Source organism: Hyperolius riggenbachi, chromosome 7, assembly GCF_040937935.1.
Source record: "Hyperolius riggenbachi isolate aHypRig1 chromosome 7, aHypRig1.pri, whole genome shotgun sequence".
NCBI lineage: Eukaryota > Metazoa > Chordata > Amphibia > Anura > Hyperoliidae > Hyperolius > Hyperolius riggenbachi.
In genome coordinates, this window is record NC_090652.1 from 28,662,203 (window position 1) to 28,679,985 (window position 17,783).

General features: G+C 47.5%; 1 protein-coding gene across 4 annotated transcripts in view; it reads right to left on the reverse strand.

Moving 5' to 3' along the window:
* LOC137524204 (uncharacterized) overlaps nucleotides 1-17,783 on the reverse strand; it is a 624,050-nt gene that overhangs the window by 46,715 nt on the left and 559,552 nt on the right. The gene's annotated exons all lie outside the window — the stretch shown is intronic.

Sequence of the window (17,783 nt, forward strand, 5' to 3'; positions counted from 1 at the left end):
TGGAAGGTGAACCTCCGCCCCAGTCTCAAGTCTTTTGCAGACTCCAAGAGGTTTTCTTCCAAGTTTGCTCTGTATTTGGCTCCATCCATCTTCCCATCAACTCTGACCAGCTTCCCTGTCCCTGCTGAAGAGATGCACCCCCAGAGCATGATGCTGCCACCACCATATTTGACAGTCGGGATGGTGTGTTCAGAGTGATGTGCAGTGTTAGTTTTCCGCCACACATAGCGTTTTGCATTTTGGCCAAAAAGTTCCATTTTGGTCTCATCTGACCAGAGCACCTTCTTCCACATGGCTGCTGTGTCCCCCACATGGCTTGTGGCAAACTGCAAACGACACTTCTTATGCTTTCTGTTAACAATGCCTTTCTTCTTGCCACTCTTCCATAAAGGCCAACTTTGTACAGTGCATGACTAATAGTTGTCCTATGGACAGAGTCTCCCACCTGAGCTGTAGATCTCCGCAGCTCCTCCAGAGTCACCATGGGCCTCTTGACTGCATTTCTGATCAGCACTCTCCTTGTTCGGCCTGTGAGTTTAGGTGGACGGCCTTGTCTTGGTAGGTTTACAGTTGTGCCATACTCCTTCCATTTCTGAATGATCATTTGAACAGTGCTCCGTGGGATGTTCAAGGCTTTGGAAATCTTTTTGTAGCCTAAGCCTGCTTTAAATTTCTCAATAACTTGATCCCTGACCTGTCTTGGACCTGTGTTCTTTGGACTTCACGGTGTTGTTGCTCCCAATATTCTCTTAGACGACCTCTGAGGCGGTCACAGAGCAGCTGTATTTGTACTGACATTAGATTACACACAGGTGCACTCTATTTAGTCATTAGCACTCATCAGGCAATGTCTATGGGCAACTGACTGCACTCAGATCAAAGGGGGCTGAATAATTATGCACACACCACTTTGCAGTTATTTATTTGTAAAAAATGTTTGGAATCATGTATGATTTTCGTTCCACTTCTCACATGTACACCACTTTGTGTTGGTCTTTCATGTGGAATTCCAATAAAATTGATTCATGTTTGTGGCAGTAATATGACAAAATGTGGAAACCGTCAAGGGGGCCGAATACTTTTGCAAGCCACTGTAAGACGACAATAGGCAGCTGGGAAGCAACTCTCCGAAGCAGGTGGTTTTGGCGCACGGCACTGAAACTAGGCACCCCATAGCAGTAATGTTATACTGCGTGAGGCGTGGAAGGTTAATTCGTGGCTCAGGTGATCGCCGGAGCCCAAATTACATCTCCCTCCGATGACTCGAAGGGGGAATAATAATTTATGCGCTGGGGATTTGAGCGGCAGCAGGGAGAGCCATCATTCGACTCACCCTGCCCCCAGCTCACTAGCACCATACATATACGTATGCCAACTTTCCCCCACTAAGACTATGGCTCTTAGTTTTGGCGTCTAAGTTGTTAGAGTACCGCACAGTAGTGTGTTTTTCGTAAGACTGCACAGTTAAGCCTCAATACATATGCATAGATTAAATCTATGCACCCGGCGTCTCAGCAATCATCCTGGTGGATCAACATTGTTCCCCTCACTCTCCACACCCGCTTCAAGACCCATTTCATGTGCTTCTATGTTGGGCCTCCTTCCCATTCCCCCCCCCCCCCCCCACCCCCGTCGCAACAAAACACGTCACTAGCCTTGTACTGTACTGTACAGTCTTGGCCATGCACTGACTTAGAAGTGACCAAGTTCTGATCCTTCTCTGGTGATGTGTGTACAAGAAGGTACCTGTCAAATGACTCCCCATGCTTCACTCCCCACTACCTTTTGCCTATCAATAAGAAGCCAATTTCATGGGCTTCTTACCAGGTGATCCCTGTCAGCCAATCACAGAATGGCCACTTTAAAAAAAGGTTCTGTTCCTTAAGCGGCCAGAGCCTTGCAATATAAAATAGGTTAACAGACCAATGGGAATCCTCTCTAAGGGGGATTCTTATTGGTCTGTTAAGGGGCCAATTGGGAGCCCCAGCAGTCTCTTCAAAGATGCTCTGCCAGGGCTTGCCATACTTTAGTATAGCAAGACCTGACACTGACTGCCGCTGGCTCACACCCTCCCCCGCTTCCAGCTGAAACCCATAGCACCCACCCTCATCAGCACCCAGTGCATCCCGCCCTGACACCCCCAGCGACAACTGCACTAGCATGCAGGAGCCATAATTGCATCTGGGCACTCGTATACATGGACGGAACCACAGCCCCAAAGAGGAAGAGGGTCCTGGTGAGCAGCATTGAGGTAAAGGAGGATCAGAGAAGCTTCTGGATCGTTCAGATCGTTCAGAAGCTCCCCTCTTCTGAGGTAAGTAAGCTTGATTGACCATCTGATGCGATAATTCTACCGAATGAAAATCGGTTCCGCAACATGTCCGCCCGATCGATGATTTGATCCATTTTGGTACAAAATCTGTTTACTGCATTAGTCAAGCATTCTGGAAAATATTAGCTAAAAGTGCTCGAATGGGGGCACGGCAGTAAGTGTTCCATAACGACCCCACCGCTCTTCCCACAAGTGTAAATTTTCCCCCTCCCCAGTGCCCTGCTGTGTGAATTCCTCCCTGTCCCGCTGGCGCCACTCCTGGCGTCATCTCCTATTACCGAGTGACTGTACCACTTGTGATGTCACACGCACCACGTGGTACAGCACCTGCGGTTACCAGGGTGACAGTGGAGGATGCTAGGAGTCATGCCAGTGAGACAGGTGAGAATGTACACATCACGGGCAATGGGGAGGACACTTTACACTAGGGGGTGCGGCCAGGCAGACAGCATCGCTAGGCCGATTCCGGGTAAATTTCATGCTGAAATCTATCGGGAATCAGCCTGTAGTGTATGTGCGGGCAACAGATCTCTCTCTGATCAGATTCAATAAGAGAGGGATTGGTCTTGTGGTCCATCTGCCCATACATCTCTAGATGTATGGGCACCTCTAACCAACCACAATAAACCAGGTCACGTGATTGTAGTCTCATGTTCATATGAAGGTACAGCACTGCGCGCCAATAGTAAAAAATTATATCACCTGTGTGGCCACCAGAACACCCCACAGCCTGAACATGCACACTCACTACATGACACTGTGTATGCTTATGCAATTATCAAAGGCTCATATCGGTTACCATTTGCCAAGTCTTTTCGTAGGTCTTGGGCCACCTGATTCTCATCAATGCCACTCAGGACAGCCAGAGTTAGCTCAGCCCCATAGTCATCCTTGTAGTAGCTGCGGATCAGGTCCACAACATCCTCACGGTCTGCTCCCTCTAGCCTTCCTCGGGGGATCTTCATGTAGCCCTCTCTAATCTTACTATCATTCAGTCTGTACTTAAACATCTTGAAGCTGCTCCTGAGCAATTCCTCCAGGGCAGTTATTAGGGCATCTCGCACGGTCCTCGCCATCTCCTCTTATGTAATGTCTGTAAAACGCTAAAGTCCAGCTGTGAAGGCTCCTGTTCTTCTGCAGAACTTTTTTTTTATCAAGGAAGAGGGTATTCCTCAACCACTTCTACAAGTCCACCAAGTCCAGCTTGTAAAGGTTCAGGTTCTGTAGAACTTCTTCTCAATGAAGAAGGTATTTATCTCAGCCAATTCTACGAGTCCAACAATTCCAGCTGTGAAATTGGTTTGGTGGTGTTCCTTTTTTACCTAAACAAACAGCTCTACCACGTCTACAAGCCTAACAAAGCTCACCGATCACTGGATTCCTTCTTTTCTGTGAGTCACGCATTGTCAGGCAGGAAGTTATTATTCACAGGCTTAGTAAGCAGGTAGTAAAAGATACAGTGCTTGTGGTTCCTCCCCCCTCCCACTGGGCATTACTCATCTCTTGCTGGAAAGCTAGCTTCAGCTCAGTTCCGCTGTGTATTGTATGGACTAGACTTTCACTTGCTTGCATTGTGCCTAATGTCTCATACTCACATAGATGTTAAACAATCAAAACAGAACAATGGATGATGGATTGTCCAATTATTGACCAAGGAAAAAGTTTGTACATGCCAGCAAAAATTAACAATAAATATGACAAGTTAAAGTGACACTGAAGCAAAAAAAAAAAAAAAAATACTTATAATATAATGAATTGTATGTGTAGTACGGAAAATGAATAGAACATTAGCAGCAAAGAAAATATACTCATATTTTTATTTTCAGTTATATAGCTTTTTTCTATAACCTTGCATCATCCTCTAATATTTGCAGTTTACACACTACACTCTGCATTTTAAACTATGAAACAGAGCAGAGCTAATGACCCTTTGTACTTTCCTGCAGTAACCGCTTATCTGAAGTTTTCTTTCACTGTTTCTTTGAGGTATAAGAGCTTTAGAAAATAGGACTGTCTCTGACCCAAGTTGAGTTGCAGAGCTCAGAGAAGCTCTTTTGCATAGGTAAAGGCTGGTTCACACGTACGTCTGAGGAGCTTTCGCTTGGCATCGCGTTCAAACGCCAGCGTTTAAAAGCTAGCTTTTGAAGGCTTTTTGGAAGCTTTCAAGGCTAGCAGTTCTGGTCTCTGCTATTGTTTCCTGGCGTTTACCGCCTCTGAAAGCAACATGTTGCTTTCGAGACTAGACGCAACGCCGGGATCAATCGCCAGGCGTTTATGAAAGTATGCAAAAGCCAGCCATAAATGCTCCCATTCACTTGAATGGGACGGCGGTAGATCCCAAAAACCGCCGCGTCTGAAACGCCGCGTTAAACGCTGCAAAAGCGTCCGTCTGAACCAGCCCTAACAACTGTAGTTTCTTAACTCTTCCTGTACTGGAAACAATTTGAGACTGAATTATTTGCTGCTAATGTTCTATTTCTTGGCTGTACTACACACACAATTCATTATCTCATAAGTTTATTTTCACTTCAGATTCCCTTTAAAAGGTGAAACTAATATATGAAATACTCATTACATGCCAAGCGAGATATTTTAAGCCTTTGTTATAACGTTGATGATTATGGCTTACAGGTTATGAGAACCCTAAAATCAAAATCTCAGCCCATTAGAATATTGTGAAAATGTTCCATATTCTCGGCTCAAAGTGTCAGATTCCAATCCACTGGAGTAACAATAGCCACCTAGGGGGGAAGGGGGGGCCGGGGCTCCCCTAGGGCCCGCTCAGGGACTTTTGTGGGGCAGGAGGGGTCGCAGCATAAGAGGAGAGCACAGCCGCAGATCGGTGGGGAGGGGGGACATTCCCCCTCCTCCCTCACCTCGGGCTCTCCTCTCAGCGCTCCCCCTCCTGCAATCATTGGTAGCAGCGGGCGGCGCAGGCAGGCTAAACACATACCCTCTTAGCGCCGGAGGTCTCCGATCACTAAGTGCTTCATGTAACTTCCTGGAAGTAGCATGAAACTCTTAGAGATCGGAAGACCTCCGGCGCTAAGAGGGTATGTGTTTAGCCTGCCTGCGCCGCCCGCTGCTACCAATGATTGCAGGAGGGGGAGCGCTGAGAGGAGAGCCCGAGGTGAGGGAGGGGGGAGGGGATGTCCCCCCTCCCCACTGATCTGCGGCTGCGCTCTCCTCTAATGCTGCGACGCCTCCTGCCCCACAAAAGTTCCTGAGCGGGCCCTAGGGGGGGGGGGGGGATTTCTTTTTTGCAGGGGAGCCCGGGGATTTGTAGGTACGCCCCTACCCAGGAAGCAACCACACAAACATGCTGCGCACATGCGTAGTGGGCAAAAGCATGGACAACGCTACACAGGGATAGGAGGCTCGGACACAGGGGTTTTATTATAGAGGATGGCGTGTCCTAAGAGGGGAGAGGCAGTGTGCTCTACCACTAAGCAGGGCCAGATTTGTAGCAGCAGCCGACCCCCTTCCGTATAGGCAGCCAGATGACCGCCCCCCCCCCCCCATCTCTACACCTCCAGTATAGGTAGCTAGATAATCTCCCTGCCCCCTCCAGTTTAGATAGCCTGATGACTTCTCCCCTCCTTTCCTCTTGTTAAAGAAGCCAGATAACCATTCAACCCCCAGTACAGTCTGCTGCCCATCCGCCCTTGATCCTTGGTGCCCTAGGCCATGGCCTATGCGGCCTAGGCTTAAATCCGGCCCTGCTACTAAGATGTTGGGGAGCAGTGTGTAACAACATGGCTCACAGTAGCCACTGCAGGCCTCTAATCATGGAGACCCAGTAGGGTGGGAGAATAGATGTACATATGAGGAGGATGTCTTATATAAGCAACATAAATCTGACATAAGGACAAACAGAATTGTAATACATGGCTACAACAAACATGGCAGAGGCAGAATTATATGCCGGTTCCACCATATTTCATCGGTGCAACGTATTGGGTCGAATCACTGACAAACAAACTGCACTCCAATGGAAGAAACACAGAGACAGACATAGGCCCATGCAGCGGCACAGGGGCCCCATGCCCTCTAGGGCCAATGAAGCTGAACCACAGTTAGGGCATGATTATTCGGTAGGCTCTTCTCTGTGTACAGTGGAACCTTGGTTTGTGAGCATAATTTGTTCCAGGAAACATGCTTGCAATCCAAAGCACCCATCAAAGCGAATTTCCCCATAAGAATTAATGGAAATTCAGCTGATTTGTTCCACAACCCCAAAACAGTTATAGTAAAATAGTATAAAATAAAAATGTAAATGTGAGGAAATGCGGAAGAGCCGCCGCAAGTACCCAGAGTAAGGCGGCTGATTCCGCGTCCTATATGGAGGCTGGTGCGTCAGAACGCGGAGAAACCGCGGCATGCCCTGTGGACATAGCGGTGGAGTCCGCGTCCGATGCGGCGGTTTGTTCGCTTGGGCCTGCCTCTGACAAGGTGGCTAGCCGCGGGGAGGCCGCCGCATGCTCGGACAGCAGTGCGGCGGACCCCGCGGGCAGGCCAGTGGATACATTGCAACGTATTACTGGTGTGGCTGGGACTGTTAGTCCACACAGGTTCAGAAGGACACGCGCGCGCGCTGAGAGGCAGAGCTTATGTGACAGCCAGAGGGGAGTCAGCTGACCAGGCAGGTCAGCTGACAATTTTACCAGCTCTCATTGGTCCAGCACTTAGGGGAGGCGCTAGAGAGCGCTATAGTATATATACTGGGTGCTGGTCATTTCTCTGGTGTATGGCGTTGCGATCACTACGTGGTAGCACTCAGACCTTTGTCAGTTATCTGTGCGAATATCTGTCTTTGTGTCTAGATTAGTTCCTAGGTGTTGATGACCAAGGACCTCACACCTTAGACTAGGAATCTGTTATCATCTGTGCTATTCTCTAGGCTAGTTCCAGGGTGTTGATGATCAAGGAACTCACACCCCAGACTAGGGATCTGTTACCATCTGTATTATTCTCTAGGCTAGTTCCAGGGTGTTGATGATCAAGGAGCTCACACCCCAGACTAGCGATCTGTTACCATCTGTATTATTCTCTAGGCTAGTTCCAGGGTGTTGATGATCAAGGAGCTCACACCCAAGACTAGGCATTGTTGATTATTTGTTATGACCTTCTGCTTCTCTGACTACTCTTCTGATCTCTGATTTGGTACTACGCTATTCTGATACCCTGTTGCCAAACTCTGCCTTGCCTTAGGATTCCGCATCTGTCACCTGTCCAGTGGCGGCGCCAGGGGGGTGCTTGGGGGTGCTCGAGCACCCCCTAGAATTGTCCAAGCACCCCCAAAGCACCCCCTGGAGTGAACTGACTTCAGGCGTCTAAAAGACGCCAAGTCAGTTCACACACCGGCAGCACGGAGCAGCAGGTAGGGCTACGGTAAGATGGCCGCCCGGAGCCCTGTTCTGCAGACTTCGGGCGGCCATTTTCCCGTAGCCCTGCTCTCTGCATGCAGGCAGGAAGTCTCGTCGTGACGTCGGGAAGGAAGAGGATCGTGGGCGCGCGGGCGCTGCGCGCCACAATGAGGTCGGGACTCGGGACGGGAGGTCGGGAAAGAAGGTCTTCTGGCTGTAGGTGAGTAAATGGGTTTTTCTTTTCTTTTTCAGGTGATGCGGATTGTGCATATTGGGGTCATATCTGCTACGGATTGTGCATATTGGGGTCATATCTGCCACGGATTGTGCATATTGGGGTCATATCTGCCACGGATTGTGCATATTGGGGTCATATCTGCCACGGATTGTGCATATTGGGGTCATATCTGCCACGGATTGTGCATATTGGGGTCATATCTGCTACGGATTGTGCATATTGGGGTCATATCTGCTACGGATTGTGCATATTGGGGCGATATCTGCTACCGATTGTGCATGTTGGGGTCATTTCTGCTACCGATTGTGCATATTGGGGTCATTTCTGCTACCGATTGTGCATATTGGGGTCATTTCTGCTACCGATTGTGCATATTGGGGTCATTTCTGCTACCGATTGTGCATATTGGGGTCATATCTGCTACCGATTGTGCATATTGGGGTCATATCTGCTACCGATTGTGCATATTGGGGTCATATCTGCTACCGATTGTGCATATTGGGGTCATATCTGCTACCGATTGTGCATATTGGGGTCATATCTGCTACCGATTGTGCATATTGGGGTCATATCTGCTACCGATTGTGCATATTGGGGTCATATCTGCTACCGATTGTGCATATTGGGGTCATATCTGCTACCGATTGTGCATATTGGGGCCATATCTGCTACCGATTGTGCATATTGGGACCATATCTGCCACCGATTGTGCATATTGGGACCATATCTGCCACCGATTGTGCATATTGGGACCATATCTGCCACCGATTGTGCATATTGGGACCATATCTGCCACCGATTGTGCATATTGGGACCATATCTGCCACCGATTGTGCATATTGGGACCATATCTGCCACCGATTGTGCATATTGGGACCATATCTGCCACCGATTGTGCATATTGGGACCATATCTGCCACCGATTGTGCATATTGGGACCATATCTGCCACCGATTGTGCATATTGGGACCATATCTGCCACCGATTGTGCATATTGGGACCATATCTGCCACCGATTGTGCATATTGGGACCATATCTGCTACCGATTGTGCATATTGGGACCATATCTGCTACCGATTGTGCATATTGGGACCATATCTGCTACCGATTGTGCATATTGGGGCCATATCTGATAACGATTGTGCATATTGGGGCCATATCTGATAACGATTGTGCATATTGGGGTCATATCTGCTAACGATTGTGCATATTGGGGTCATATCTGCTACCGATTGTGCATATTGGGGCTATATCTGATAACGATTGTGCATATTGGGGCCATATCTGATAACGATTGTGCATATTGGGGCCATATCTGATAACGATTGTGCATATTGGGGCCATATCTGATAACGATTGTGCATATTGGGGTCATTGGACGTGTTTTTTGTTAAAATCTGCTCACATTACGTGTATTTTCTTGAGAAAACCTGCACAATTATGTGAATTTTCAGGGAAAAGGGTCACCAAAACTTGGGCCCTCTGTCTTTGCGTTGCACTTTTAAAGGGAACCCGAGGTGAGAATAATATTGAGGCTGCCATATTTATCTCCCTTTAAGCAATACCAGTTGCCTGGCTGCCGTGCTGGTCCTCTGCCTCTTATTCTTTCAACCATAGACCCTGAACAAGCATGCAGCAGGTCAGGGGTTTCTGACAATATTGTCAGAACTGACAAGATTAGCTGCATGGCTTGTTTCTGGTGTAATTCAGTTCACTACTACAGCCAAATAGATCAGCAGGGCTGCCAGGCAACTAGTATTGTTTAAAAGGAAATAAATATGGCAGCCACCATATCACTCTCACCCTGGGTTCACTTTAAATTACAGTTAGCCCCGCCCTCATCCGGTCATGACCACGCCCATTTTTTCGCCGCGGCGCGCTTCGCGCGCCGCAGGTTGTGGCCACACCCATTTTTGGCGCGGCGCGCTTCGCGCGCCGCAGGTCGTCAGCTCCCCCGGAAATTGGTCCAGCACCTGCATAGCACCCCCTAAAAAAATTTCCTGGAGCCGCCACTGCACCTGTCTCTGTACTTTATCTGTCTGTGTGTTGACGACCTGGCCTGCCCGACCTCGAGAGCTATCTCCTTTGTTAGGAGATAGTTCACAGATCTGTCAGTGACACTTCCTCATTGGTGTCACTCACGTTCTGTCCTTCCTACTCTCAGCCTGACTCCTCCCTCGGGAGAGTCCAGGCTATCGGAAGGAACGTACTTCCGTGCAGTACTCCTTACTGCTCTGTACCTGCTCCTGAGGGGGCAGTCCTCAAAGTATTATTGTTGCGCCAAACACTCTTATCACTCAGGTGTCTAGAGGTTAGACATATCTTATTATTGGCGATTCCGCAGATCCTCAATAATCAGGTATATCTGTATTCTTGGGGATACTGCGGATCGCCAAGGATCAGATTCTCTCTGGTTGCTGACACCGATCGTTACAGTAAAAAAGACTTTCACTATAACTAACAGAATCATTGAACTTATCCAGTGACAGTTGCTTTTGTCTACTTTTGGGGATTTCATGGAAATGTGACTTTGCACAGTCTCTACACTCAGATGAAGTACAATCCTGCAGCGCCAAAGGGAGAAGAACTATCGGCTCAGTTGTGATGTCATGACGCATGTATACTTTTTTTTGCTTGTATATCAAGTAGGGATGCTCATTCGGATTCCGCGGAAATGCAATTTCCGCATCGGGATGCGGAAATCGGTAATACAAGTGTGGTAGGTGGATTTTCACGGGAATCACGGACATTTTAACATCGATTTTCTCAAAAACTATAAAGTCTTTTTCAAAAAAAATGTTTTTCTCTTGCTCCCAGTCTTCTGTTTAAAAACCCTGAAAATGTAGTGTGTCTAGGACCTATGGGGGCTTTGCTATTAACCGCTAAAGTCTGCAGCTTTTGACTGTAATTTAAAATGGAGAAAATCCGCATTATCTGATATGCGGTCATTTTAAGCCAATCAGAAGACTCAGAATGAATAAACCAATCAAAGAATCTAGATTTAGGTGGAAATTTCTGCATTTTCTGATTGGCTAATTCATTCTGAGTCCTCTGATTGGCTTAAAATTACTGCATATCGGATAATGTGGATTTTATGCATTTTAAATTACAGTCAAAAGCCGCCGACTGTAGTGTTTAATAGCAAAGCCCCCACAGATCCTAGACACACCAAATTTTCAGGGATTTTTAAAGGAGTCATCATGGAAAAATATCCAGCCCCTTGCAGCCGACTGTCCCACGCTGACCGCTCCGCTCTCCACCGGCTCCCTGCATGCTGTTCAGGCCGACCTCAAGGTCGTCCTTACTACGGCTGCGTGAAGCGCCGCTATCAATCATGGCCACGTGGTCCGTGGCACACTACGCAGAACTACTGCGCATGCACAGTGGACCACGTGGCCATGATTGACAGCAGCGCTTCACGCAGTAAGGACGACCTCGAGGTCGGCCTGGACAGCGTGCGGGGAGCCTGGGACGGTAGTGGAGAGAGGAGCTAGTAAGGCTGATTTTTTTTTTTTTTCCCTGATAACTCCTTTAAACAGAACAGAGGCGCCAGCAGGATAAAAGTCAATAAAATTTTAAAAAATTGCTTGGAGGAAGTGGTGGGCTTGCCTGCCAAAAGCAGACACGAGATCCTGTCTTCATATAAATTAATACATTTATTATACGGTACCCCAAAAACAGTGCAACGCGTTTCGCAGGTCCAGCCCGCTTCATCAGGCAATAAACGTGGGGACAAAACAGAATTTCGCCAATAGCAGGTGTAGCGCCTCAGTGCCTTTGACTGAGACGCTACACCTGCTATTGCCGAAATTCTGTTTTGTCCCCACGTTTATTGCCTGATGAAGTGGGTTGGGCCTGCGAAACGCGTTGCACTGTTTTTGGGGTACTGTATAATAAATGTATTGATTTATATGAAGACAGGATCTTGTGTCTGCTTTTGGGAGGCAAGCCCACCACTTCCTCCAAGCAATTTTAAACATTTTTATTGACTTTTATCCTGCTGGCGCCTCTGTTCTACATACAAATACTCTGTGTCCACTCCTGGTGGAGGGGAGTGCTACCCCCTTTCTTGTTTCTTTACTACAGAGAGCGATTTCTTAATCCTGAGTGAGGACAGGTCTAATCTCCTCACCTGCCTATTGAGTGGTTGCCTGAATGGTAACCCATGTGTGAGGAATAGCGGAGATGCCGCCGCTGAGACAAGCGGCATGGCGGCTATCTCCGCGTCCCAGCCGGCGGACGCGGCCGCACGGTCGCATGTTCAAACTTTGCCTGCACCTTCAGTTGCTCACAGGTTAAGGGTTACGCGTGCGCGGGCGGAACGACAGGACCTTTATGCAGCTAAGAGGGGAGTCAGCTGATCACGCTGTCAGCTGACTCCAGCTAGCACTCAGATTGGCTGAAGGTCTGGGGGGGGCTCTGGAGCCTTGCTGAGTATATATAGGACTTGCTTGTCAGTAGCAAGTTGTCTGCTGTTGCGAATGCTATGCATGTTAGCGCTCAGACCCTAGTCAGATCCTACAGTGTGCTAGAACCGGCCGGAGCTGGGGATCCACACTTAGCCAGTATCTGTTGATAGCTTAAAGCACTAATTGCATTGTTTATCTGTTAGGACTTTCTGCTTCCTCTCACCATTCTTCTGTTTGTCGATTCTGTACCTCCGCATATCTGATTCACGTTGCCGACCCTGCTTGTCCCTCACGTTGAATCAGTTTCTCGACTCTGTACTGGATCTGTCCGCTCGTTGCCAACTTTGCCTGTCTGACCTTGCCACTCTCATCAGTGGGCTCTGCCACTGGTGAGAGTTTAGAGTTCCTAGCACCCTCAGCTCCAGTGCTAAGGATACTCTCGCTCCTAGGCTGCAGTAGTGTCTGACACTTGCTCCTAGGCTGCAGTAGTGTCTGCATCGTTATACTCCTGTGTAGTAGGCAGTAGCAATTGTTACATCCATCTACGCTTGGGCTATACTCGGACTGCCTCCCCTGCTCCACAGGGGATTAGCAGTTCCGGGATTGCTCTGCCCTGTACTGTGCACCAAACACTACACACCTGCAGTATTGTCTGAATCACTAGCACTCTGGGTGATCAGCAATACTGCATCATTGTTCCTCTGTTCTTAGTACTGTTATCATTGTCTTGGCTGCAGTAAGGTCTGTCTCACTCGCCCATTAAGTGAGCTCCGATTGCAGTAGTGTCTGTGACACCCGCCCCTCGGGTGGATGGTTATCTCTTATATCATTACTATAACCTTCCCATTGGTTGTCCAGTGTTAGCTATACTAGTATTATTGGTGATTCTGCAGATCACCATATAATCAGGTATAGCATCTGTATTATTGGTGATACTGCAGATCACCAATAATCAGAATATCTGTGTGTTGACACCAATCGTTACACCATGTTTGTGAGTATAAATTCTCTCACCAAACCACTTACCAATTGTCTTTTTTTCTATTTTATTTCCTTTAAACAGAAGATTGGAGGAAAAAACATTTTTCAAAAAGACCTTATAGTTTTTGAGAAAATCGATGTTAAAGTTGGTGGAAATTTCCGCGATTTCCGAGGAAATCCGCATCGGAATGCGGAAATTGGTGGCGGAAAGTGGAGTTGGTAGCGGTAATCGGCAATGGCGGAACGCAGATTTTCCGCGGGAATTGGAATTTAGCATTTCCGACCATCCCTAATATGAAGATGTTGCTTGTATAGCAAGTTACAATTTCACAAACATTTTTGCTTGTATTGCAAAGCGCTTTTAAACCAAGTTACTCTCAATCCAAGGTTTTACTGTATTTCTCTGTGAATCCCAGGAGGAACAGTGATATTTGCTTGTGGCCCATCATACACAAGTATGAAACGTGTGCTACATTCACACACTGCCTGCAGAATGTAACCTAGATTCACGTACTTTATGTTATCAACATTATTTGGATCCAACCGTAATCTGTTATGATTATCATCACATGGGGCCCCTTTATTTATTCTGCAGAGGGGCCCACTGTTGGCTTTGACCACCACCGTAATACAATATTGCCTAGGGGTTCCCAGCTCCCAGACACACTCGCCACACTCCTTGAGTTATCAGAAATTCCAAATAATGGCTGTGCTTACAATTCAAACAGCCTTCGCGGCAGAAGTTCAATGGGATCACCCTAAACATATAAAACAACGCATGCAGTGCTTAAAGTGGACCCAAATTAAAAATACAAGATTTCAGAAATAAAATCTATTTTCTAAGTTATAATAATAAATAGCAGCCTTTTTTCAGCTGCATGATGACAAATATAAAATATTTTACAATTATTGGAGGAACCCCTCCCTTCCTTTCAAATTGCCGGGACAAAATCCGGCAAACTGGTGAAGTAGGTGGTGTCCGGCAATGGAGGAATTGCTAATGGCTGCCACCTGTATAACTCTAGTTATGCAAAGAGGAGGGTGAAAAGCATGCACTGAAATGCTCATAGGCTTGAAGGAGTGTTTGTTTATCTTTGTACGTGTCAGAGTGCTGCAACTAAATATTTGTAATTAAAAAAAATGTTTGGTTTGGGTCCGCTTTAATACTCTATGAGCACAGTTATGTCCACCATAACATCACAGCACTCCACCGCCAAGAAGGTATTAAAGCCAATGGGTACCGGTTAAAAAAAGAAAAAGTCAGATACTCACCTAAGGAGAGGGAAGGCTCGGTCCTAATGAGCCTTCCCTCTCCTCTCCCGGTGCCCTCGGTGCTGCGCTGGCTCCCCCGTTCGCGTCCGCCTCCGCAGGGACTTCGGAGGTCTTCGAAGGCATGCGGAAGTGGCAGTATTTGACCGAACTGGTCGAATACTGCCACGGGGGATCCTGCGCGGGCTCATTAGGACCGAGCCTTCCCTCTCCTTAGGTGAGTATCTGACTTTTTATTTTTTTAACCGGTAAACATTCACTTTAACTTTCTCTCCAATTGTGGAATAAAGCTCTTTTACCCAACACAGGGCCAGCCTAGGTACATAAGAATGTCATAGAGAGCCAGGGGTCCAACAGTTTTAATAATAATGTGTCCTGATCAAGCAGCAGTCCAGTGAATGTTATCATGATGGGGTTAGAGAACAACAAATAACATTTGTAAAGAGCTTTTCTCCCATAGGACTCAAAGAGCATAAGCATGGCTTAGAACAATAATTGGTTGACTGATAAATTGTGGCACAGAGGAAGAACTCTAGTCCGGAAATGCCAGGCTAAACAGGAGGCTTTTCAGTCTGGATCTGAATAATTCCAGGGAAGGGGTTGTCTTTACTGGATCTGGTAGGGAGTTCCAAATGGTAGGGGCAGCATGACAGAAAGCTCTGTCTCCAAAGGTTTTGAGGTGCACTCTTGGAGTGACCAAGTTTATGAACCTGCTGATCTAGGTTGTGAGAGGTGTGGTGCAGTTTCAGCAGGTCCTTCATGTATCCAGGGCCCAGATTGTGCAGGGATTTGAATGTCAGCAGTCCAATCTTGAAGAGTATTTTCCATTCTACTGGTAGCCAGTGCAGTGAGTGAAGGATCGGTGTAATGAGACAGTGGCGAGGCTGGTTTGTTAGTAATCTGGCAGCAGCGTTCTGTAATAATTGCAGGCGGTGCAGGTCCTTGTTTGGGAGGCCTGCATAGAAAGCATTGCAGTAGTCCAGCCGTAATGTGATGAAAGCCTGAACTAGGGTTGGAAAATCTGGATTGAGCCCCCCTCAGGTATAGGAGAAAAAACAGGTCGTTTCAGCGCACAGAGCTCATCACCAGGTGCCCCCAGTACAGATAGCCAGGTATAGGTGCTCCCAGTATAGCCAGGTACAGGTGCCCTCAGTAGAACCATGTATAGGTGGCCCTAGTATAGCTAGGTATAAGTGCCCCTAGTATAGCGAGGTATAGGTGTCCTAATTATAGCTGCCCCCAGTATAGCCGGGTATAGGTACCCACAGTATAGCCAGGCATGGGTGCCCCCATTATAGCCAGGCATGGGTGCCCCCATTATAGCCAGGCATGGGTGCCCCAGGGTCGCAGTGCTTGAGGGGATAGCATTAGCCACCCACATCGGTGGGGAGGGGGGCCACTCCCCCCATCCCTCACCTCATGCTTTCCCCTCAGCTCTCCCCCCTCCATCATTAATCAGTGGCAGCAGCGGCAGGCAGGAACATGGACATTCCTCCATGAGTGCCGGTCTCTGTAAGTGCCTCACACTACTTCCTGATAAACAAGAAGTAGTGTCAGATGCTTAGAGAGAGGAACCACCGACGGTGGAACGCATAGAGGTATGTCCGTGTTCCTGCCTGCCGCTGCTGCTGCCACTGATTAATGCTGGAAGGGGGAGCGCTGAGAGGAGAGCCCGAAGTGAGGGAGGGGGGAGTGGCCCCATCTCCCCACTGATGTGGGTGGCCAATGCTCTTCCCTCATGCGCTACAACCCCTCCTGCCCCCCAAAACAGCCCTGGGCGAGTCCCAGAGGGGGCCACAGTACTTCTGCAGTCTGTTAAGCAGGTTAATACCTTCCTGGTGGTGGCACATCCCAGTGGATTGTTGTGATGTTATGGTGGACATAACCTTGTTCGTACAGTATTAAGCATTAGGGGTCATATGCAATTCATCTTTTATCCTAAGTTTTCTCCTCTGCAATTGCAAAAAAAAACTGTGTGTGCTAATTTGGCTTTTTCAAAAGCCGGTTAAGGGTCCTGGAGCTGTCCAGGGAAGTGTGGGTGGGTTCCCTGGCCACCTGGCCCAGTCCAGGTATTACACCTGTGCAGGGTGGAGCACAGGTGCTGAATAAAGGTCAGCCAGTCTGACCAGGAAGGAGCTCACTTGGTTCCTGTACTCTGGAGGGAACAGAGCTCTCACATGGGGAAAAGGCTAAACTCTGCATGTACAATGTAAATTGCCATGTTGTTTGTATGTTTTGCTACAATTCTGTCTATGTATAGTCAGTCAGGGACTGGAGTGAGACAGGTAGTTGCTCAGCCGAGCTAGGTTTTGTTTTGTTTGATGAACTGTTTTGTATTCACTGGCAACTCTTTAATTTTCATAAATAAACCAGGCAGGAGCCTGACGTTTACAATATTGGAAGCCTGCTGTCTCTTCTATGAACTGTCTTACCCCTGTTGCTATGGGTAACTGCTACAATATATATATATATATATATATATATATATATATATATATATATAAAATCCGATGTATGTGTGTATGTATGTACAGTATGTGTATATGTGCCGCGATCACTCGAAAACAGCTTGACCAATATAAACGAAACTTGGTATACAGATCCCTTACTACCTGGGATGATATGTTCTGGGGGCCCTATGTCCCCCCTGCACACCTGGGCGGAGCTACAAACAGCAAATCAGATTTCACCCATTCATGTCAATGGAAAAAATTGAAAAAATCAAGCCAGAGTCCCCACACTTGGCAAAGTTGGTCACTTGGTAACCGAGGTTACAAATCCAGGAAAAGTGGGCAGAGCATAAAACAGCCAATCAAATTTTAGCCATTCATTTTTAATGGGAAAATGTAAACTGCAGCCATTCTTAGACTGTTAATCGCAGGGTTCTCAAACTTGGCCCAGTTCGTCACTGGGTGACTGGGATTAATATTCAGGAAAGTGGGTGGAACCTACAACAGCCAATCAAAATTCACCTATTGATTTTCAAGGGGAATATTTAAACTGCTGCCATTCTTACACTGTTTATGGCAGAGGCTTCAAACTTGCTACAGTCAGTCTTTCAGTGACTGGGGTTCAAATTCACTAAAGGGGCTGGTCCACAATCAGCCAATAAGATTTATTTGCTGGAAAAACTGCTTCCATCCACGCATTTTTGATGCCAGGAACCTGAAAGCTCACAATCTTGGTC